The 25,271-nt window shown below is 38.7% G+C and overlaps 1 protein-coding gene across 2 annotated transcripts in view; it reads right to left on the bottom strand.

The window, feature by feature from the left end:
- Focad (focadhesin) overlaps positions 1-19,872 on the bottom strand; it is a 264,104-nt gene extending 244,232 nt beyond the window's left edge. Inside the window, exons 1-2 of one of the 2 annotated variants that reach the window (XM_042692886.1) lie at positions 11,710-11,715; positions 10,875-10,878 (exon numbers count right to left, since the gene is read on the bottom strand). The gene's annotated coding sequence lies outside the window, so the exon portion shown is untranslated. Of the gene's footprint in view, positions 1-10,874; positions 10,879-11,709; positions 11,716-19,820 lie in introns of those variants that run through there. The other variant, XM_042692885.1, reaches the window with a different exon arrangement.
- Positions 19,873-25,271: the final 5,399 nt, after the last annotated feature.

Below are 25,271 nucleotides of genomic sequence, written 5' to 3' on the forward strand. Positions count from 1 at the left end.
CTATTGTAATTACTGGTTATAACATTACCTAGGTTTTTTCCCTTCCCAGAAATTAAGCTATGGACTCATCACCCTAAGGGTGTATAAAGTAGCTCCAATTTATCCTTAAAAAACACATTCTAAGACACCAGTGGATGCCTAAAGCTACAGATAGCACCCAATGCACAAGCACAGTGATAGGCAACCTGGAGACAGATATTATGTGATTATAGAGCAGGTAGAATATACAGTGCAGAAACACTCGACAAAAGGATGATTCATGTCCTAGGTAGGATAGACCAGAATGACTAATATTTCATCACGCTACTCAAAATGCAGTACAATTTAAAACTGATAAACTATTTCTGGAATTTTCCATTGAATATTTTATAGTTGACTAAGAGTAACTGAAGTCACAGAAAACAAAAACGTAAACAAAAGGAAAATATTTTGAAAATTCTTTTGATTATTTTTTGTTTGAATAATTTATAAAGTTAGGGAGTATACCAACAAAATTTGAGCTGGGCTGGGTTGTAGCTCATGGTAGGCACAAGAACTTGCCTATTATGTATATAAACCTAGATTCAATTGCTAGCACTAAAAAATAAACTAAAATAAATTTGAGCTAATATTATAACGTTATCAAGACAATGGATCTGAGTATATCCCAGCCTCTCCCAATTCATTGATCCTGCCTCCCAAAAAGAAAGGAGGGCCGGGCGCTGGTGGCTCATGCCTGTAGTCCTAGCTACTCAGGAGGCTGAGATCTGAGGATCATGGTTCAAAGCCAGCCCAGGCAAGGAAAGTCCATGAGACTCTTATCTCCAATTAACCACTAGAAAACCATAAGTGGCACTGTGGCTCAAGTGGTAGAGTGCTCCCCATGAGCTGAAGAGCTGATGGACCACGCCCAGGCTCAAAATTCAAGCCCCATGACCAACCAAAAAAAAGGGGGAACGGGGAGCCAGAAAGTCAGGTGCCAGTGGCTCACACCTGTAATCCTAGCTACTCAGGAAGCTGAGATCTGAGGATCGTACTTTGAAGCCAGCCCAGGCAGGAAAGTCTGTGAGACTTTTATCTCCAATTAACTACCACCCTCCACAAAAAAAAAAAAAAGCCAGAAATGGAGCTATGGCTCAAGTGGTTGAGTTTCAGCCTTGAGCAAAGGAGCTTAGGGACAGCACCCAGGCCCTGAGTTCAAGCCCCAAGACCAACACACACAGAAAAAGAGAGGCCAAAAATACATAATGAAGAGACCACTAGGCACCCACCAGTGTCTATTCCCTTTTCCCTCTGAATTAATGAAACTACTAACTAGTTGAATTACATTTCCATATCACAAGTATGATTTTGTTATATATGATCTTGTGATTGAATTCTTTCTAGTTAAGTTTGAAGTGATGCACCATTCTAGACTACAGCCTGCTTCCTCCTCTCAACCACACTGAATTCTGCAACAATAATCTAGATTGAATTATGCACATGAAGACAATGCCCCCAGAACACTTGTTTGTCAATCAAACAAGATGGAAGGAACCCGAGTCCCTAAATGATAGCTTAGTATAGAGCTGTACAGTGGAAACTCCAACTATTATATTTAAAAAAATTATCTTCTAACTTACTTGAAAACACAGCATTTTGGTATCTCTTTGTTTCAGCAACTAGTACTTCCTTACTAGTACAATGAATCTGACATCATTTCCATTTCAAACATTTTTTTTCATGGTGGAAAAAAGAAAATATCACAAAAGTCAAAGCAAGTCAGGTGTAATCCCAACTACTGGGGGATTTAGACAACAAAGCAAGGCCTGTCAAAAAAGGACAGAGAGAGAAGGGAGGGAGATGGGATGGAGGGAGGGAGGGGAGGAGGAGGAGGTGGAGGACAGAAAGGAAAGAGGGAGGGAAGAAGGAAGGGATGGAGGGAGAGGGAGATGGGAGAGGAAAGGAGTGAAGGGGAGGGAAGGAAAGGGGAGGGAAGTAGGAGGGATAGAGGAAAGAAGGGAAGGAGAGAAAGAAGGGAGAGAGGGAAGTAGGCAAGGATGAAAGAATGGAAGGGGAGACCCAGAAGAGGAGGAAAGAGGGAGGAAGAGAGGAAAGGAAAAAGGAAGGGGAAGGGAGGAGAGAGAAAGGGATGGAGGGGGAAAAAGCAAGGGAAGAAGAAGTGAAAAGGGAGAGAGAGAAGGATTGGTGGGAGGAAAGGGGGGAGAGGAGAAAAGAAAGGGATGGAAGGAGGGAAGAAGGGAAAGAAGGAAAGGAAGGAGGGAATGAGGGATGGAGGGAGGGAAGAAGAGAATGAGACAGAGACAGGGACAGGGAAGAGAAAAGATTAAACAGGAAAGATTAAACAAGTTAACAAAAAGAAAAATTGTTATGCTAGAGATCAAGGTAAAAAGGGAAGTTTCTTTCAGCCAGCTTTCTCTCCACTAGACCATCATTAACACGAAGCATGATCAATGAATGCTCCACATCGCTGCATCATATCCCAGGAATCTTATGATCTATAATTCAAATACTGAACAAATTTAGGGCACTATGGGCTGTAATGACCTCATTGGTTATGTTACTAAAAGTACATCAAATTGCAATCAAATTCCTGCCCTTACAATTTAGTTTCTTCATAGTTAATATCACATGCTACTTACAGGTTTTAAAATGAGAGTCTAAAGTAAAATCAAAGACAGGAAATGGAAATTCTAAGACCTGATTGTCCAAGAGAAAAAGCCATCAATTGAATAATGCCAGATTTTTCTACAACATTTTCTCCATTAATTATTGAATAAAGTGTAATGTGTATATATTTATATGCTAAATATATGAGATCATAGATACAAAATCTTTTTGGTGCTGGTGGCTCATGCCTGAAATCCTAGCTACTCAGGAGGTCTGAAGATGGCGGTTTGAAGACAGAAGGGGCAGGAAAGTCTGTGAGACTCTGATCTCCAAGAAACTAGTCAGAAAAGGCCAGAAGTGGTATTGTGGCCCAAGTGGTAGAATGCTAGCCTTAAACCAAAGAAGCTCAGGGACAGAGCCTAGACCCTAAATTCAAGCCCCAGGACTGGCACCAAAAAAAAAAAAGAAAGAAAATCTGTGCAAAACATTTATATTTTATTATCTTTAAGTAGTAGTACAAAGGGGTTTCAGCTCAACATGCAAATTCATGAATAGAGTATATTTTGATCAATTTCATCCATCCATCATTTCCCCTATCTCTCCCAACTTAAAAATTTTTATGGTAATATAGAATAATTGTTACAATATATTCAGTTAAGCAAGATGCCCTATTATAGTTTGGACCTGAAATGTTCTCCAAAGCTCAGGTATTGGAGGCTAAGTTCAGAAATAGGGAATTTTGAGGGTGCCAACATCATCAATGGATTAACACGTGTTCAATTATGAGCTCATAATTTAATAGGCAATTGGGAGGTGATGGAAACTTTAGGCAGGATCTATTTGAATGGAATGGGCCCTCATCAAGAAGCCAACACACTCACTCACTCACTCTCTCTCTCTCTCTCTCTCCTCTTTCTCTCTCTCTTCTTCCTGCTTTCCTCTCTCCCCTCTTTTCTCCTCTCCCTCCCAGTCTCCCTTCATCCCATCCTCTGTCTCTCTCTTTTTCTCTACCTCTTCCTCTCTCCCCTCCTCCTCCCCGACCCCAAACTACCATGAAGTAAACAGCTTTGTTCCACCGTATGTCTAATCCTAGCCCAGAAAGAACAGAACCAAGTGATCATGGAATGAAGTTTCTGAAACCAGGAGCTAAAGTAAACCTTTCCTCCTTTAAGTTGTTTTACTCAGTTATTTTGTCATGGAAAATTGATTAGCAAATGCTCTCATTTCAAAATCTACATCTTCACAATTCAAGCACCATTTGGGGTTTTTCTCCTGGTTTCATTACTGTTTATTGGTTAGCGCTTTGTTGTTTTGTTGTGTTGTGTGATAAGGTTTCCCAGGCTGGTAACCAGCTCCCAGGCTAAAGTGATTCCCTGAATAACTGCAACAGATATGTATTCCCACTTCTAGTTCACATGCCTTTCAATTAACTAAAATGTGGTAAATTATCATAGAAAGCATGTTATAGGTATTTTACCTATATTTTTCCCTCTCAAAAAATGGCTCAAAAGCCGGGGATCAATGGTTCACACCTGTAGTACTAGCAACTCATAGTTCCACGCTAGTCGGTGTAGGAAAGTTTGTGAGACTTATTTCCAATTCATGACTAAAAAATAAAAAAAAGCAGGAAGAAGAGCTCTTACTCAAGTGATAGAGCAGTAGCCTTGAGAGAAAAAGGTCAGGGACAGTACCCAGGCTCTGAGTTCAAGACCCAGGACCAAAAAAAAAAAAACAAAAACCCTCAAAGTTTATGCACTAGTTCTCTAAAATTACTTATTAACATTTGTACATTCCAAACTGAAGTACTTACAATGTATGATGTGATATCTGGAATTTTCTAAAAATATTCGTCCACAGGTAAGGAAAAGGACAGAAAATGATAAATAAAACAATATCCAAATGTTGGTAAGAAATGGGTACATTGCAGTTCATAATATATATATATATATATGCATGGTTAATTTTATCCATAATAAAAAGGAATTTTAAGCCTCATATATGTAACTCTTATTTGGGGTCAGGCAAAATTCAGATCACTTTGCAAGGATTAATTCATTTTACTCCCATAATAAAATAGGTAGTTGTTTTACTGATTTAAAAAAAAAATTATAGAAAAGTCACATAGCGGTGACATAAAGGTCTAAGTAGTCTTCACTTCCAATTAAATATGCGCACTAATAAAAATAGAAATATGGTTTATGGGGTTTTTCTCAACAAAAACACAGTATGTTAATTTTTTTTTGGGGGGGGGGGGGCGCAAGGTTCTATGATGTTGACCAGGCTATGCTGGAACTTCTGGGCTTACAGTACCTAGTTTGTGTCTTTTATAAGGTAAAATATATATCAAAATCTTTTGTTTATGAGTTAGCATTGCATTATGTAGTCCAAATTTACCTAAAACTTGAGATCCTCCTACCTTACACTCCTGAGAGCTAGGATGATAGGTGTGTAGCACCACATCAATCTCAACTATTGAGACTTTTATTCAGATTCTAATATATTCTTTAGACATAAAGGATAACTTTCTGACACCTAGATCACCATATTGAAATTATGTAAAGGGTTTATAAAAGTGTGCAATATATTTTTTAATGATACAGAATTATTTTGTTTGCTATTTTTACTAATCCTTTTTTTTTTTTTTTTGGTCAGTCGTGAGGCTTGAACTCTGGGCCTGGGCACTGTCCCTCAGCTCTTCTGCTCAAGGCGAGCACTTTACTGCTTGAGCCATAGCTCCACTTCTGGTTTTCTAGTGGTTTATTGGCAATAAGAGTCTCACAGAGTTTCCTGCCTGGGCTGGCTTTGAACTGTGATCCTCAGATCTCAGCCTCCTGGGTAGCTAGAATTACAGAAGTGAGCCACCAGCACCCAGCCTTTTTTAACTAATTCTTTATGTAATGAGAAATATTGAAAAAGGGTCAAAGTAACTTAACCAGATATATCAATTAATTTTAGATAATTAAAAAACATAAATTACAATTTTCCCAACTGTCTCTTAGAAATAAATAAAACTTCTTACTCTTGAGATGAACTATGTTTAATGGCAATATTTTTCTTGATTGCTATAAAATGACCAATCAAGGTCAGGCACCAGTGGTTCATGCCTATAATCCTCGCTACTGAGGAGGCTGAGATCTGAGGATCGCAGTTCAAAGCCAGCCCAGGTAGGAAAGTTAGTTAAACTCTTATCTCCAATTAAACTATCAGAAAACCGGAAGTGGTGCTGTGGCTCAAGTGATAGAGCACTATCCTTGGGCTGAAGAGCTGAGGGACAGCTCCCAGACCCAGAGTTCAAACCCCATGACCAACAAAAAAAAAAAAAGAAAGAAAAATGACCAATCAACCTCATTTATTTTTCATGAAAATTAACTTAAGCCCATAATGGGACAGGCAATATATTGGTTTAATTACTTTAACTTGCATAATCAGAACTACTGAAATAATCAAATGAACAGAGGAATCTTATAGCTAATTTCTCCATTGCTAACAAAGCCAACGTAGCCAAAATGAACAGAGATTATTTCAATATTCTAAAGGAATGCAGTCACAGAAAGTAAGCACCACACTATCAAAAGAAACTATCTTGAAAATATGCAAATTAATAAGATAAAACAAACTGACATATTCTTTTGGAAACCCTAAGACTATCCATGGGGAAAACAGAAAACACCTTTAATCTGTAAAATTTACAATTTTATACACCTCTGTTGTTATGTAATAACAGAACAGCCTGACACAGAGCAAAGTCCTGAGCTGATATGAGGGAAAACATACCAGATGTAAATCTGAGATTCAACAATAGCCACTAAAATTTAGACCAATCCTTTACTACCACTAAGCTTGTTTCCTCACATCTACAAGGTTATGTGAGCAATATAGTGTTCAGAAATCCAGAGTCTTCCAGAGAGTAGGCACTCTAAAAAAAGTGTTTCTTTCCTTCTAAGGCACCATGTTGGATAATCAACGAAGGTGAACCAAAAGTAAGAATTTTAGTGATAAGTAGGACCAGTTTCATCAAACTTCAGGTTCAAGTCCTGTATGTAAGTTAGGAAATAGAGCAATAAGACACCAGCTCCAAAGCTGAAAAGTTACAGTCCCATTCAAAATATAGTTGGCATTAAATTCGTTTGTTCAAACCTTTTCAATAGCTTCCCATTCCAATTTGAAATTAAATCTGAACTCCTTCCCAAAGACAAAAGACCCTAAGCAATCTCTCCCTCACTTAGGGCACCTTAGCTACAAAGAACTCTCCATGTCTGGGTCAGTCCTTTCCTTTGCTGCTAAAACAGCTAACACCTTCCTTTAGCCTTCCCTATCTCAGCCTTGCACCCTAGTATCAAACACCTGCTACTACAGTGACCCTCTGTTGCATCTCCATAGCTTTTATCAGTCTCAAATGAATGTCATTTACTTGTTTCTACTTCTTTACACTACCTCCCCAGAGAAGTAAAATGTAAACTCTTAAAATCAAGAACAGAATTTCTTTGTAAACCACTATATCCCCAACATATGAGTACCTTCTCAATAAAGATCCACTGTGTAAACAAAAGCATAACATAGGATTTAGAAAACCATGCTGGATTAAACAGCTCTGATGAGCCAAGCATTCCATAAAAACTTCACATAAGATCCCATAGGATCTTCACAATAACTTTACGTAGTTATTGCTAACTTCATTTTTCACATGTGAAAATAGAAGCTTGGAGGGAAGTAACCTACCTGAGTTTAAGCAGTGGTATTTAAAACTAGAATTTAAAGCTAGAATTGAGAATTTTACTATGTGGCAGAAGGTTCTGCAGAAGCACTGAACATGCATTTTTTTAATCCCATATTCAAAACAAGAGTACTATTATCCTCATTTTCACATGAAAAACTACATGAGGCAAAAAGAAGTCAAAAATAATTGTATTATGTAAGCAGAGCATGGATATAGTAATAGATTGCCTCCAAATCTCACATATTTAACTATTCCTCTACAAAGCATAGTTGACACATAGTTTTTATAATATTAAGAGAATCCATTAAAGCATCTCACTCATAGCCAACACATAGCAAACACTTTGTGTGTGTGTGCGTGTGCACACGCGTGCGCCTGTGTGTACACACACAATCATTACTACTGAGGCTTGAACTCAGGGCCTGCATGCTATCTTAGCTTTTTCACTCAAGGGAATAAGGGAGTGAAAAATTGGTAGAGTTAGCGCACTACCAACTGGGTCACAGCTTAATTGGAGATAAGAATTTTCACGGACTTTCCTGCCTGGGCTGCCTTCAAACCACAAGCATGAACCACAAACATTTTAAAATATTACGTTTCTTAGTCTGAACCTAATACTTTGTTTTCTCCATTGTATCTTGTACTTCAGGGAATTAATCTTTAAAAGAATAGCTAGATTTGGACTGGACTTGGTGCTCATGCAGATAGTATCAGCACTAAGGAAGTTTTAAAGGCATCTTGAACTACATAGCAGGACCCTGGCCAAAAAAAAAAAAAGCAAATATAATGTTCAGTTCCAATGCAAACATTTCTGTCTCAACATACTGCAATGCTTTAAAAAAAAGTGATCAAGTCTAATTTGCAAAAGTTACATATTATAGTACATATTATAGAAGTGCTTTGTTCTTAGAGCATAAAACATAAAACTTATCACTCTAACTCTCATCTATATGGTGCAATCACAAGCAATACAACTCCTGTTCTTGCAAATGTTCTTGGATTCTTACACTTTCATCACCGACATTTCAGCTTACGTTCAATGAGCATGTCACAAAGGATAATGATGTACCACTTCCAGCTTTGGCAACTAAATTCAACCTTCCCTGACCCTGTAAGCAACACTTTCCTATTTGCATTTTCCATTTATTTCTTAAATAATTAAGCCAGGTGCCTGCAGCTCATATCTGTAATCCTAGCAACTCAGAGGCTAACATCTGAAGATGTCAGTTCAGGAAAGTCTATGAGACTCTCATCTCCAATTAAACACCAAAAAAGCCAGAAGTGGAGCTGTAGCTTCAAGTGATAGAATGCTAGCCTTGAGCACAAAGGCTCAGGTACAGTTTCAGGCCCTGAGTTCAAGCCTGAAAACAATTATTTGTCCAACTGTCTTGTCAAACACTACTACACACTGATGGCCACACTGCCACAAATGAATACTTGGTTGGCAGGTGACCTCATTGTATTCAAAATTAAGTTCAATAGGACAGGGAAATCAATGTGTGAATGAATTCACTTGTAGAAACATAGTGAATGGAATAACAATGGAATGTTCAGCAAGAAGTCAATGTCCAAAAGCTGGAAGATCAAGAGGAAGCTACTGCATGTTTTCTCTCCCTGTAACTTCCTCAGAGTACAGCTTGAACTACAACGTGGCATCATGTTCCTAACAAAGAAAATATGAGTATACGGTGTAGAGAGGACAAACCAGAGTCCCTAATGTCCCTTTAGGCTCTCAGAGGATTATAATCTCACCTTGATATGTGGAAGACTTCTCTCATTTTGAAAGGCTTAGTAGCTGCATCTGCTCAGACCTTAAAAGCCAGTAAAGAAGTAGCTAACTAGGAAGACTCCTCTCTTGCCAAAGCCACTGGATTTTTATCCTGCACTTTTGAATCTCTGGAGTTTCTGTGTCTTGTTCAACCACAGTAAGGTCTGACATGTGATAAGCAGTTAATAAACGGGTGTTGAATTAGCTACATCTAGCACAGTAATACAGAATAGATAGAAAAACTTTTCAAAATTATGCAAAATAGGTCAGAATTCTACTGTTCATTTCCAGATCAACTGTCCAAAATAGAAAGAAATAAGAGAATGTATATCTTTTCCAATAAGATTCACAAGAGACCAAAATAAATTAATAAGAAACAGAGTAGAAAAACAAAATAACTTTATTTCCAAATTAATACAGTAAGGGGCTGGGAGGGTGGCTCAGTGGTAGAGTGCTTGCCTTGCATGCATGAGGCCCTGGGTTCAATTCCTCAGCACCACATAAGCAGAAAAACAAATTACCCCCCCCCAAATTAATACAGTAAACAATATAGTTGCTAATATATTTAAGGTTAGAAAATAATTAGGCACACTCTTTACTCCCAGCTTTGAGTTTTGTTTTTCTTTTAACTCAGCAAAAAGCTTTCAAATTGGCACTACAATGGTGAATTTTGGTAAGTACAAACTCCAAATCAGAATAATACACCTTAGTAAGATCTTATTATACTGTTTTTTGTCTTGGTATATTAAAAAAATAAAATAAAAAAACATGCGAAGTTCACAAGACGTCCTTCACTATTTCCAGCTGCCCTTAATAGAGATGGAAAATGGGTCTTTGTTACTTGAATACATCATAACTTTTACATGAATGCTTCAGTTGACAGCTATTATTTATCACAGCTCTGCTCTTAAGCTATGTGTTACAGCCCTTAAAAATACTCACAGCCTCCCTCTGTGTATTTCCCAATGGGGTAAAAGGCATTTTAAATATATAATTACCCAAAGAAAATAACATTTACTAATCTTCTACAATTAGCATTACTCATGACTATTTTCATTTGTGGAGTGCTTAAAAATCCTAGTATTAACTAATCTTCCCAATCATTCAATCATTAATAAATCATTTTACATTACCACACAGATACAAAATAACATAATCAATGATTACAAGAGGATATAGGAATGAAATGCAGATACTCTATCAACAGAGTATAGAATGTTGAATATCATTCAGATATTGTAGTTTCTTGTTTGGAGGAGGGGGGAAAGAAGTTGTTGCTGGAAATTAAACCCAGGGCTCAATACATGCTAAACATGTACTCTGTCATTAGTTTTTATCTCAGCCCTAAGAATTCTACTTAAAGAAGTTGTGCAATAATATATACCTACTCATAAGAATAGGTATATATTGCTTCTACAAATTTTTAACAATACATACTATTTTCAAGTATGTATAAGCTTAATGGAACTTTTTATAACACCATCAGAAGTAAATGACTAACTAGATAAACAGTCCTTGCCTCTTCATAGCCCAGCAACTAACAATGAAGTCGATGTTCAGAGTTCCATTTCACTCTCAAAGTCTATTTCTGCCTCTAGTCCACATCAAAATACTACATGTGAAATTGTTCCCAACCTGGCTTACTTCCAAATTTACACTAAAATTATTTTTTTAATTTTTTTATTGTGAAAATACTGTACAGAGGGGTTACAGTTACATGGGCAAGATAATGAGTACATTTTTTATCAAGCATTGTAGCCTCCTCCTTTGTTTCCCATTCCCATCCCATCCTTCCCCCACCTCCCTACCAACCCTCCTCCCCCACCCCCACCAAAGTTGTAAAGTTCCTTTTCAACGTAATGATTTGTATGTCTCATTGTTGCAATGGGTCCACCTGTATCCCTATTTAAACGATTTGTTTTTTCCCTTCCCCTCCACAAATTATACCAACATCAAATACAGTGAAAGCAGGGGTTATACTGTGGGAGAGGGACATACAAAGCAACAAAGAAATCCTCTTATAAATGTGTTAGAAACAATAGCATGAAAAAAAAATACCTGAATATATATCTTAGGGTTCATTTCCCTAACATCAACTTAACTGACCTTTTCTGCTTGACTCAGACATATACTAGTTATTAAAAATAAGGGGAACCATGGGACCTATGTTTCTTTGGGCTTGGCTTACTTCACGTAATATAATTTTTTCCAAGTCTTTCCATTTACTAACAAATGGGGCAATGTCATTCTTTCTGATGGAGGCATAGAATTCCATTGTGTATATATACCACATTTTCTTGATCCATTCATCTACTGAGGGGCATCTGGGTTGGTTCCATATCTTAGCTATGGTAAATAAGGCTGCAATAAACATAGTCGTGCTGGTAGCCAAATTTCAAACTCTACTATAAAGCCATAGTAATCAAAACAGCTTGGTACTGGCACAAGAACAGACCTCAGGATCAATGGAATAGAATTGAAAACCCAGAAATGAACCTACAGACCTATAGCCATCTAATCTTCGATAAGGGAGCTAAAAAAATAGAATGGAAGAAAGACAGCCTCTTCAGTAAATGGTGCTGGCAAAATTGGTTAACTACTTGTAGAAAACTAAAGCTAGATCCTTATATATCACCTTCTACCAGAATCAACTCCAAATGGGTCAAAGACCTCAGAGTCAAAGCAGACACTCTGAAAACATTACAGGATAGAATAGGAGAAACCCTAGGTCTCCTTGGCACAGGCCGAAATTTTCTTAATAGAGACCCAGAAACAAATCAAAACAAATCAAAGAAAGGTTGGACAAAATGATTGCATGAAATTGCAGAGCTTCTGCATGGCAAAGGACATAGCTAGCAAGATCAATAGAAAGCCCACGGAGTGGGAGAAGATCTTCACTAGCCATACAACAGACAAGGGTCTCATATCTAAAATATACCTGGAACTCAAAAAATTAAATCACCCTACAACAAATCTTCAAAGAAACAACTGCCCAATAAATAAGTGGGCTAAAGACTTAAAGAGAAACTTCTCTGAAGAGGAAAGAAGGATGGCCAATAGACACATGAAGAAATGCTCGACCTCTCAAGCCATAAAAGAAATGCAAATCAAAACAACATTGAGATACCACCTCACCCCAGTTAGAATGGCTTATAATCAAGAACTCTAATAACAACAGATGCTGGAGGGGATGTGGACAGAAGGGAACCTTACTGCATTGTTGGTGGGAGTGTAAACTTGTTCAACCACTTTGGAAAGTAGTATGGAGGTTCCTCAAAAGACTCCACATAGAGCTCCCCTATGACCCAGCAATCCCACTTTTGGGCATTTACCCAAATGTTTACACCAAAATTATTAAAGGTCAGAAAAACTCAGGAAGAAAAACCACAGAAATAAGTAAGAGCCCTCATGGTTCCCGGACCATGAGTCTCTCTAAACCCCACCCACCACACTCCATTTCACAGAAAACCTCGGCAAAATGAAGGAATGCAAAAGGCCAAAGAGCAGAGCAAGCATGGCTTCTGCAAAAGTATTCGCTGATTAATCTAAAATATAATCTATAAAATATGCAGATAAAATATTAATCTATAATTTAAAACAATATTTATAACACAAAATTTTCATATACAATCTTAACACAACCAAGATTTCTACATATACACACAGGATTAAGAAAAAATAGAAAAGTAAATATTAAAGATTATTTCTGAATAATAAGATGATGGAGGGATTACATCCTACTGTATTTCCTCTTACATTTGCTCCCTTTATTTCTTTTCCAAATATATGCTATTTTTACATTTAAAAAGAATTCTCTTAAAATAAACATAAAATGAATTTTATTAACCTCAATAAAATAGAGATCATATTTACTATATTTTATCACTGTCTAAAATGGCAGTTTCATGTTAGCACCAAGATACTTCTTTAAATGTCACTTAATGTAATTATACTGCTTGTTAAGAACTATTTTATGAGAAAGTCACACCTCTGACTTATTATTAACTATTATGGTCCTGTAGCATTCCAAAGAAGTAAGCTAACAGAATTAACTTTGATTCTAAATTGTTTGCCAAGTTATTAATTCATCTGTCCCTAAAAAAAAATAATCAAATTAATTAATTAATCAAATATACTAGCCTCAGTCTAGAGGGTATATAATTTTAACTGGTTAAACTGAAGCACAGAGTCATCTATTTTATAGAACTTTAATTTTCCAACACACATATATTATCTAGAATTCAAATTTCTAGTCACCAATAAGTAAATTTTAGGGAGATTTTTACATGTTTTGCATCTGTCAAATAAAGGCAGATATGACACCTGTAGTAAAGAACATTACAGACAGAAAGAACACTAAGTTAAGGGCTATGACACAGAAGGATAAGCATGTTTAGTAAGTTTAGGGAAGATAATGGACACCAGTGTTAAAAAAAAAAAAAGATGGAAAGCCATGCACTGGTGGCTCACATCTGTAATCCTTGCACTCAGGAGGCTGAGATCTGAGGATGGCAGTTCAAAGACTGCAGGAAGAGGAAGTGGATTAGACTCTTTCCTGCAATTAACCAGAAAGCCGGAAATGGAGCTGTGGCTCAAAGTGGTAGAGCCCTAGCCTTGAGCAAAAGAGCTCAGGGAGAGTGCACAGGCTCTGTTCAAGCCCCATGACTGACCAAAAAAAAAAAAAAAAAAAGGACATCAGTGTGGTTGGACGAAGTCAACTAGTTAGACAATGAGACTAAAGAATGAAGCAGGGCCCCAGCCAAGGGAGCCTCTCTGGGGGCTTTGTTGTGTGAATTTACATATTCCTGAGTGATATGGAGCATTTGGGACAGAGAGGTAGCATATTTGACTGACATTTTTAAAAGATCATTGTGGCTTCTATATACAACAGACCACAAAAAAAGCAAAAGAAAAAGGGACTCCAGTCAAGAGGTTGTTACTGAAATAACACAGGAAAGAAATTATTTTGGAAGGTAGCATAGCAGTGGCAATGTGGAAAAATGTTCAGACTTTAGATGCATATTTTTTGTTCCTAATGTTTTTTCAGGCTTATTGAGTTATGGATGACAACACAAACTATAGCTATTGAGGGCATAAATGTTCTATTTGATATACATAAATGTTATAAAACAAATCATTTCAGTCAAGCTAGCATAGCTCTCACTTCATATTTAGGAGTGTGTGTGTGTGTATGTGTTCAGAAAACTTGATATCTACTTATAGTAAATTTCAAGAACACACACATTATTATTAAACATAGTCTCCACTTATACCTCAGGTCACCACTTAGTCAAAGAGTATCAAGTTTCAGTAGTACTTTAGATATACTTGGACAAAAGCTGTTGATAAGTTAGATGTAAAATATTAGAAGATCAAAGATTATTCCAAAGGTTTGATTCAGATAAATGATAGAAGCAATAATACCCTAAGATGCAGAGAACTAAATAAGTTAGTCATCTATTGTTAGAGTAATGTAGAAGTACACATGTCTCTGAAATCCATGAAGTACAATTTATTTTTTGTCCTTTATCAGCAAGGAAATAGTACATGATAAAAAGATGCCATCTACACATCCAAGTTTCATGGGTTTAACTTTACTTAGGGTCAGTCTTGACTAGACACTACAAATGTTCATCTAGATCTATATTGAATTGATACTCAGTGATAGTGCTGCTATTGTATCTACCCCACTCAATTTCCAATCTCTTTAAGTCCTCACTGGCCTTTTAAGTCCTTACTCTCCCATTCAGCGTAAAAGTAAGTGCCAGCCCCCAGTGGCTCAAATCTGCAATCCTAGCTACTCAGAAGGCTGAGATCTGACTATTGCAGTTCAAAGCACACCCAAGTAGGAAAGTCCATGAGACTCTTATCTCCAGTCAACCACCAATAACCTGGAAGTGGTGCTATGGCACAAGTGTTACAAGTGCTAGTCTAGCTCTAGTGCAGTGCCTAGGCCCTGAGTTCAAGCTCAAGGATTCACGGATTCACACTCACACACACACACACACACACACACACACACAAAGAGAAGAGAAGAGAGGAGAGGAGAGAAGAGGAGAGGAGAGAAGAGAAGAGGGGAGGGGAGGGAGAGAGAATGGGGGGAAGAAAGGAAGGAAGAGAAGGGAAAGGGAAGGAGAAGGGGAAGGAAGAAGAGATAGACTACATAATGATTTGATGGATAAAAACTGACTAGAGAAGGTTTGATCAAGACTTTAAATCCAAACTACTTTTTAGAAGTTCAAGTCAATATGCTTCAGAAATTCCGTTACACATAAACCTAAATAAGACTACTTTGAACCTGTCTTCCTCTCCACTCAATACTCTTCCCTCACCTCCAAACTTTTAGACTTGGGAAGCAGCCAATAAGCTTCATTATATCCTTAGTCTCTTCATTAGATGTCCCCCTATCCTAGGCCTAATTAAAACTGAACTCTCTTTCTTCAGTGGCCCTCATATGAGGTAAATCATTCTTTGAATCTCCAAGGACTTCAAGGATGTTTCCAATACCTATTACCCTGACATCCCTGTTCCAAGAGTCTGATGTCCATGCATCTTCATCCCCCACTTATTTGGTCATCTAAAACTGAAGGAACCAAGATCAAAGCCTACCCCTCCTCCCTCCTCCTTAAGCAACAGTCTATATGAGTCTGGTGTCAATGACTAGGTGAATGATCTAGCCAATAGTGCGGTCTGCTTATCCTTGAACATTTCTGTTTCAGCTACCTTTATCCACTAAACCTGTAGCCTAAACCCTGTATCCCATCAGCACCCTAAATTCTTAACTCCAATAAGTAACTCCCAACTAATAATGGGATTATATCTCAAAGAACATTATAAATTGAAATGTTCAGAAGCTGAAAATGCACTGAATGCATCTAACTCACCAAACACAATGATCTTTGTAGGTAAAAGAGAGACAGCTTGAAGAATAGCAACAGTATGCTGTCAATTATCAGTTTCGTAGCTGATTAGGAGCTATGGCTCTCTGAACTGCATGTCACTCATCTTATTCAAAGATTAAAGTAAGATGTCAAACCATCAAAAGATGGTAGCCAAAAGAATTCTTCTTTTACCTACAAACATCATTGTGTTTACCTCATTCCAATCTTCAATTCTTTGAATCATTTATTTCCTGTCATTCTGCCTCCTTCTGGCAACTACCATCCAATCTAAACCTCATATTCTATCATTTCAACCATTCTCTTGACAATATTTTTAACTCCATGTATTGATTCCTACCATATGTGCACAGCAAAATCTACCATCCTTGACTCTACTGAAGTTCTCTGAAGAAATATTAGGAATGTAAATTGGGCATTGTGGTACATTACTGTAATCCCAGGATTGAGGAAACTAAGGCAGGAAGACTGAGTTCAAGGTTTGCCTGGGCTATATAGTTAAATCTTGTCTCAAAAAAAGAAAGAAGGAAGAAGGAGAAAAGGAAGAAGGGAAAGAAGAAGGCTGGAGGGAGGGAGAGAGGGAAAGTTATGAATCATGAACAATGGAAAATTATACAGTATTTTATTTTTGTTTTTGTGTTTAAGAGCCAAGGTTTCATATTTTGTCCAGACAGACTGTGACCAAACACTTGAGCTCAGGTGATCCTTTTGCCTCAGTCTCAGCCATATAATTAGAACTATAGGAACATACCACAGTACCCAGCCCTATAGAAAATTTAAAGTTAAAGCTGTTAAAATATTTAAAATATGCACAGTCCCCAATCTATAACAGTTTAAGGACTTTTCAACTTTAGAATGGAGCAAAATCAATACATATTTAACCAAAACTTTACTTCAAACTTTGAATTTTGTTCATATCCTGAGCTTGGCTCACTGGGCTCTAGTAGCAACAAGCAGCTGCTCTCAGTCAGTCACCTGATCACATGAGTAAACAGCCAATATTCTACAGTGTCCCATATAGTTAAAATGATGTATTAAAAGCATTTTCAATAACATGTAACTTGTAATACGTTTGTCAAAAATCATGGGACATCTGTATAATCAAAGTAACTAAAGCTATTAAATGAAATATAAATCAACAAACTATTAGAAAGTCACAAAGGGCAGGGAAGGTAGCTCAGTGGTAGAGCGCTTGCCTTGCATGCATGAGGCCCTGGATTCGATTCCTCAGCACCACATAAGCAAAAAGAAAAAAGCCAGAAGTGGTGCTGTGGCTCAAGTGGTAGAGTGCTAGCCTTGAGCTGAAGAGCTGAGGGACAGTGCCCAAGCCCAGAGTTCAGGCCCCACAACCGGACCCAAAAAAAAAGTCACAAAGTATTTTATTACTTCAAATGTTACTTGAAGTAGACTAAAAAATTTTGAGACCAAAAGTATATGGGCCACAGGGGTAGGGGAATAACAAGTTTGACAAGAAATGTACTCACTACCATACTTATGTAACTGTAACCTCTCTGTATATCACCATGACAATAAAATTTAAAAATTTTTAAAAACTTGAAAAAAATATATGGGCCACTTAATATGCAAAAATGTTTCAACCTACTCTGAAAATAGATAAGATCTTCCATATTGCTTGAAAATTTTGTTGCTTGTTCCCTTTAAATAGGGAAATATTGACAAATAACCCTTGTCCTATTAGCTTAGAAAATACTGTTTTTTCTCATGGGGATAGAATACACAACATCCTTCTAACTTACTACTAATAGATTTATCTTATACGTCCACAACTATACTATATTTAATTATACTAGATATCTCTGGATCTGAAAATTTTTAAACTATATCACACTAACACATTTCACATTTTCCAAATCCCTAACAGTAATATAAACAATTGAACTAATGGGTTCTGCACAATTCCAAAAAGTATTATAAGCTATGAATATTACTTCAGAATTATTTTAAAAATAAATACCTAGAAAAAAATGAAATGATCAACTTGTATGTACTATTAGCAATGGAAATTTTCCATTTCCACAAGGAAAACTGTTAAATCTCAAATCCAGTAAATGTTAAGAGTGATCAGTGTTAAAATAAACAACGGGACTGACAACCACATAACAGTAACATTAATCACACAATAATCAAGAGTGGTTTTAGACACCAGTAACCTACCCAGGCAGGTCATGAATGCTTTGAAAACTGTCTTATTGTTTCTGTGCCATATCTACATGTAATATTTTTTAAAACTCATGATCATTATATTTCAAAATAAGTCACAGTGCTTTCTTTGCACAAAGTGGATGGCAATCACAATTATAACTATGCACCTGCTTGCTAGTCAAAAAGTGAATGTGGACAGATCCAGTATTCACTGGAATAGCCAAACATATAATCATAAAATACATACTGTGCTTTTAAGATAGTTCCCAATAGGTACTTCAGTGCGGTAATTATGTTCTATGCTCATTCTCTCCCCTTTAACATCTCAAAATCACACAATACTTCTAATTGCATTTCCTCACCTACAAATGGGGAACTTATAGTATTAGTAGGGTTAGCTCTCAGGACCACGGTCTTTTAAGGATTACTAGAGAGTGAAAGCCAGGAAATCTCAATAAGGTCCCAGAAAAACTCTGGGATGTAACCACTTATTGAAATTGAACCACCACCACCAACACAATAAATTCCATGTCAAATCTTGGCAAAATTCAGACAACTAAAACAGACAGATTAAACTGGGGGATGGGGAAATGGAAGAAGAGCAAATGCTGATTTTAGCATCTGGCAAAGACCCTGACCATCAAGGAAATCATCAAAAAAAAAAGTTTGCAATAAATGAGTGAATAAGTTCATATTTGACAGGATGACTTCACTGATTTCAAAACCTCCCAATTCAGGAACAGAAGTGAGGGACCAGGAGACACCACAACCGACGTTAACTCGGAGAGTAGGTGCAACAGTGCGGGCATTTCAAACCATAGATTAGATACACAGACAGACAGACAGATAGATAGAGGCAGGCAGACAGAGATAGATAGATAGATAGATAGATAGATAGATAGATAGATAGATAGATAGATAGATAGATAGATAGATAGATAGATAGACAGACAGACAGACAGACAGACAGACAGACAGACAGGCAGGCAGGCAGGCAGGCAGGCAGGCAGGCAGGCAGGCAGGCAGGCAGACAGACAGACAGACTGCCAGACAGACAGACAGACTTTTTTTTTCTTCAGGAAAGTCCTGCCAAGTTAAGAACTGAGCCAAAAACACCCAGGAGGTCTGCAAACAGGCTCCGCTGACTCAGAAGCCTTTGCATTAATTACGATGGACACAATCTGCCTGTGCGTCCCGTCGCGGGAGGTAACAGTGGCCGGGGGAAGCGAACAGTGGCCCAGGCCAGGCCGAAGGCGACCCGAATTCCTGGGGCGGATTCCCCAACCGGGGAACCCACCCAGGAAAGGAGGGACGACGGCAACCTGGGGTAAGAAAGCAAGGATCGCGCCACCAGGCTCCCGAATCCGGACGCCACTGGGGGCTGCCGCAGCCAGCTCTGCCCCGGGCAGCTCCGAGCTCCCCAACCGCAGAAGGCCTTGACCTTCTGGCAGGTCCGCCCAGGCCAGGACCAGGGAGCAGGCAGCTCCTGCCCCTCCCGGCGGCCCCACACCGCGACGCGGCCCGGCCGCCACATGCTCCACCTCCGGGTCTCACAGCACTGCCCCAGGGCCTCATTCGCCCTCAGCGCCAGCTAACCCGCGCCACCGGCGGCCGCGACCCCGCGGCTCCACAGCCGGAACACCAGGCAGCTGAAGAGAGCAGCCCAAGTCCCCGCGTGGCTTACCTCCCTTCTGCCACAAGCTCAGCGCGGCCTCCGCTCCCTGACGTGGCCCGCCCCGCCGCCTCCAACATTGGGGGCGGGGACTTCAGGGGACAGCCAATGGGCACCATACCTCGAGAGCCTGCCCCCGCCTCCTCTGGCTCTGGTCCGCCCATCTCCGCTAGTGCGCCTGCGCTAAGGCCTGGTAGCGCGGCTGGGTGGAGACGTGATGGCCCTGTAGTTGAAGCGGTGCGGTGTGGCTGGTGGAGGGGTGAGAGTGAGAAGCAACCCTCAGGGAGAGCAGGCTGAAGGACTATACCTAGAGATGCAGCGTGCCCAGGCGATCTTGTTAGGAGCCGGCCTTATGCAGCTTTAGGCGATATAGGCAATGTACAGCAGATTTTATTAAAAGAAAAGAAGTATCAATAATGTTAAGCCTTTCGGAAATGTAAAGCAGGAAGCTTACTTGCCTTAGCAAACACAAAACATTGCAGCTATGCTATGCATCCACTTGCACAGAAAGGCTCAGATATTTCTGCTGATTTAATCTGGTGTGCCCTGGCCCAAGTTATTTTCCTATGATTGTTATTATTGTCTAATACTTACAGAACGTTTCCTTAATAAGCATGCAATTTTCTTCTGTAAGGGGCAATGGGTACTCCTACATGAAAACCTGTAGCAGACATCTGGCACAAAGAAGCAAAAGCTAAAAGAGGTGTGAGGGGAGGGATTAAAAAGGAGAAAAAAGTGGATAATAGGAATGGAAGGTATTTACAGAGTTAAGACAAGTTGCTCTAGCGAACCTGACTTACCCAGATGTTTCTAAGCCTATAGAACCTTAAGAGGCTGAATGGAAACCTTTTTTTTAAAAATGCATATGCCTGGGTACCATCTCTGGAGTTTCTAATTCATTAGTTCTATGGTACATCATTGGTACTGTTATTTTTCTAAGTTTCTAAGGTCATTTGAATGTCTTAATAAGAAATTCTTCTCACTTGGAGAAAGGACTTCATTTCTGGTGTTCAACTTCAGAAAAGTAATTATATACCATAGGCCACTTCTAGTTCCCCCAATAACCTACAATGTGTTCATTCTGTTAAAATTTATCTAATTTTGAACCTGTATTTACATTCAATTTCTCATCCTTTGGGTGAAAAGAGTTTTATGATTATGATTGCCTTTTGATCTTATGGAATTTGATATATATGCAGTACTTTTTTAGACTATTTTTTATTCCCTGATTAGTCAAAATTATAATTGTACATATCACTGTGAACAGAACTATTTTAAGAGTATCATTCATTCACAAACCTACTTTTCAACTACAGTTATTACTCATATTTTACAACAAAGAACTTGAAGCACAGAATGTAAGGCAGCTTGACCAGTATCACGCAGCTAATAGCAAAGCCACAGTTTGAATATCTAGACACCCTCCTCTCAATAAATAAATGTTCTGGTTTTGTAGAAAAGCCCAATGAAAGAATGACAGAGTCTACTTTTGGCACTTAGTCCAAACACAGCCCCTTAGATTGGGTAATATGATAAAGAATAAATATATTGCCCACAGTTTTACAGGTTTGGAAAATTGAGACAAAAAGCCAGCAGATTTTGCATCTGACAGTCTAAATCGACCCTCTGTGTGACCTCACATAACTAAAGAGAAAAATTTACTCCCAAGCATCATTTTTTTTTAATTCCCCCTCCCTGTGGTGCTGAGAATCCAACTTAGGGCTTCATACATGCTAAATATGCCCTCTGCAACTGAGCTATATTTCCAGAGCTGAGATCTTGCTCTATAACCCAGATTGTCCTTAATACACAATTCTACCTCAGATTCCCAAGTGCCAAGATCACAGGTGTAAGCCACCAGTGCCAGTCAAATCTTATTTTATAAGGAGAAACTACCAGGGGAATGAAATCAAAGGCCTTTCAAGTATGCTAAGCAAGCTGTCTACCTCTGAGCAACATCCCCAGCCTTCACTCCACCTCTTAGAAGTTAGTTTTCAATATATGAATGAGATAGAAAGGGAAAAGGATATAAACATGCAGACCATAGCAGACATCTTTCTCTTTACTCAGTTTTAGAGACCGAAGAATTAGAATTTAGACCACTAAACCTACAACCTAATATTGACTTGAATGATTGCTGCAGACTTTGGACAAGGCTAGAAGAACAAGGCTCATTCCTGCTCCTTCCACACAGGAGCTGCAGTTCAGTAGGAATCATTTTACCTTTTAATTTAGTTGATTTATTGCTATACTAGGCACTATGCTAAGCATGAGTGATACCAGAATGAACGAATTCAGAGCCTTAAGAAACCAATTCATATTGGAGACCCACTCAGAAAGTATCACATTTATTTAGACAAGACTAAGAGGTACAGACTTTTAGAACTAGAGTCACAGAAGCTGCTAGTGTATGACAGTTTATACTGACAAGAGACAGAAATGGAAAAATGTGCAGGGTTTTCATAAAAATTAATTTACTCAATTCTTTAAAAAAATGTTTTCCTATAATTATACTTTTTTTTTTTTGAAAGATTCTGTTGCACTACAGGCTGAACTCACACTGAAGTAAGCTTTTTTTTTCTAGTGCTGGGGTTTGAACAGAGGACCTTACACATGCTAAGCAAGTGTTCTACCATTGAATTATACCAACTGAGTTTTTAAATGGTCAGATTGTTCTGTGCAATAAAAATAAAAAAATTAAGGATTTTATAATCTGTTAGAGCTCAAATTTATTGTGTTTCACTAATCTAATCCTGAGAATTCACAGAAAGAGAATTAAAATTTCTCTTTAAAGACAAACCTTAAGATCAGATGGCTAATACATATCCTTTCAACTAAAACCCTGGGTTCCTGACTTCTCACCCTCAAACTTGTTGGGAAAATGGAGGAGAACAGAAAAGGAATAGGCTGAACTGGATCCTCAATAGGCCCGGACTGTTTATTGAGGAACAGGGAGGGGCACAGACCTTCCCGTGGGTTGGGAAGTTGTGCAAGGGACTAGGTTTTGTGGTAGGCTTATATAGGGCTTAACAAGGAAGCAGAGAATTAAAAAAAATGGGCTATGGTCTCCTTGGGATCAAGAAGTGATGTCCTTGGCCAGGCCCACAGTGGAATGCTGGGTGAAGGGGCAAAGGTTGGAATGACCAACCTGCATACAAACACACACCTGGTGCTTTGCTTTGCCCTGGGGAATAAGGCAGGACTCAATCCTTCAAAACCTATTTTATATAGTAGGCTAAATACTTTTTATTATTTATAAATTTAAAAGGAAATTAAAAGCCAGGCACTGAAGGATCCTTCACATCCATCCCAGGGGACCACGAGGAGGCCAGCAGGCACAGGAGAAAGATTATTATAAGGTTTATTAGAGGAGCCATATTTCCCCCAAGAGGAAGCACTTGGCACCCTTCACTATCCAGGTAGCAGGAGGGTCTTGGGGTAGGAAGTGGGGTAGGAGCTCTGGTGGGTCTGGGTGGAGAGAGGGAGTGGCCAGCTGTAGGTTGGGAACTCCTGGGCTGGGAGGAGCTCAGGTCTGGGTGGAGCTGAGGACCACAAAGGTGGGCTCAATGCTTATAGGCACTAATGGCTCACATCTGGAATCCTAGCTACTCAGGAGATCAAGATTCAAAGTCTGCCCTGAGCAAGAAAGTCAATGAGACTCTTATCTCCAATTAAGCAGCAAAAAAGCCAGAAGTGGAAGTTTGGCTCAACTGGTAAAGCACCAGCCTTGAGCAGAAAAGCAGCTAAGAAACAACACCCATGACCCAAGTTTAAGGCCCAGTATGGGGGTGGGGGGGATTAAAGTGAAGAACTAGAAATATAACTCAATGATGCACAAGGCCCAGCATCAAAACATATTATAGACCATTTTTGTTAGCTAGGGAGAAAAAGTTCCCACCTGCTTAATTAATCTTATTAGCTAACTGTCTTGCTTCCCTTTCAAACTGGAAGCAAATCATGGGGCCTGAACAAATGTAGCTACAGTTTTAAGTTAAATTCTGATTAACATAAGATCTAGGAAACAGCTTGACTAGGGCACACTTACACTTGATTCAGAGGCAGGGAGCCCTATACAAGTGACTCACTGCCATTAATCTAGGGGGAACTGCAAAGAAAGAGCAGTGAGTGAACCTCATGGAATTTAGCAGGGAGCCAGGGAAGGGGTGGGGGAGGTCAAATTTTTACATGAAATCTGCGGAAGATAATTTAGACTTTATACCAGAAGATCCTGCTTAAATGAAAGTTCATTCATGAAAGACTAAAACATACTTCAAAACTGAGGGGGTTTTTCTGGATAGTCATAGATTACATATGCAAATAAACTCCTTGCTTTTTAAACATTCAAGACAAATCACCATCTTAAAGATGTAGGCTGGCAGCCAGTATTCTCTATGAAATGCCTTGTATTATTTCCCCTGAAGTAGTTAAGCTGTTAGTTCTCTATTGTATAAGATCCTTTAGATAAGTACATTTTTTGAAGTCAGTAGAGAAGGGCCTATTGACTTTAACAACAAAAAAAGAAGAAAGAAAGAGAGTAAGAAAAATGTGTCTACTCCCAAATCATTAGCAGAACTGTAAGAATATGCTAACCAAAAAAAAAAAAAAAAGGCACTGTAGTATGAATCCTGACTGTAAGGGAAGGTCAGGTCACCCACAGCATTAAGAGAGACACAAAGCCTTGAACTCAGGCCCAAGCATGCTGGGCTAGCTGAACACGCCCACACATTCAACAGCAGGCACAAAACTGGGAGAAGAAATTCAGTATTGAATCACAGAGCTCCACTGTGAACACATACCAGAAAGCCATCTTATTAAAAATTTCACATGTGACTATCTAGTTTCAGTTGCTCCACAAAAGTTCTTACAGAGATACAGATAGCCATTCATAGTTCACCTGCCCTGTACCACAAAATTCCATCTCCAGCACATGTATGCACTGTTACCTCTTTGACCATTATCTTCTACATGCCTCACCAAGGAATTAACATTCCTGGACCTTCCCCCATGTTCCTTTCTCTTCAGAGCTTCCGAGGCAAAGAATAAAGTTCATCATCCCTCACCTGCATAATTAAGTTCATACAGTATAGCCAGCCTATTACAGTACAGTTGATGGACAAAGATTAACTCTCTCTTTTGATGTCCTGTTAACAGCTTTTGTTGTGTAACAACTATTGAAATCAGTGGCTTGAAATCACAAACATTTACTCTTCTACAGAATTCTGTGGGATTCATAGTAAATTCTTATCTAGCAAGTTGGCTTTACTAGCCTCCTTCTGGGTCTATTTATGTCTGGAGTCCGTTTGAACCTTGAATTGTCTAGGATGGCCTGACTCATATTCCAGATGTTTTGATCAAAAGTGAGCTGAGGCAGTAGGAATGATGTGGCCATGTATCTCTATAAACTGGAATTAATCCATTTTTTAAAAATAAGGAAACAGTATTGGGGCTGGGGTTGTAGCTCAG

The sequence above is a fragment of the Dipodomys spectabilis genome, unplaced genomic scaffold, assembly GCF_019054845.1.
Source record: "Dipodomys spectabilis isolate Male_0828 unplaced genomic scaffold, ASM1905484v1 ptg000158l, whole genome shotgun sequence".
NCBI classification, from domain to species: Eukaryota; Metazoa; Chordata; class Mammalia; order Rodentia; family Heteromyidae; genus Dipodomys; species Dipodomys spectabilis.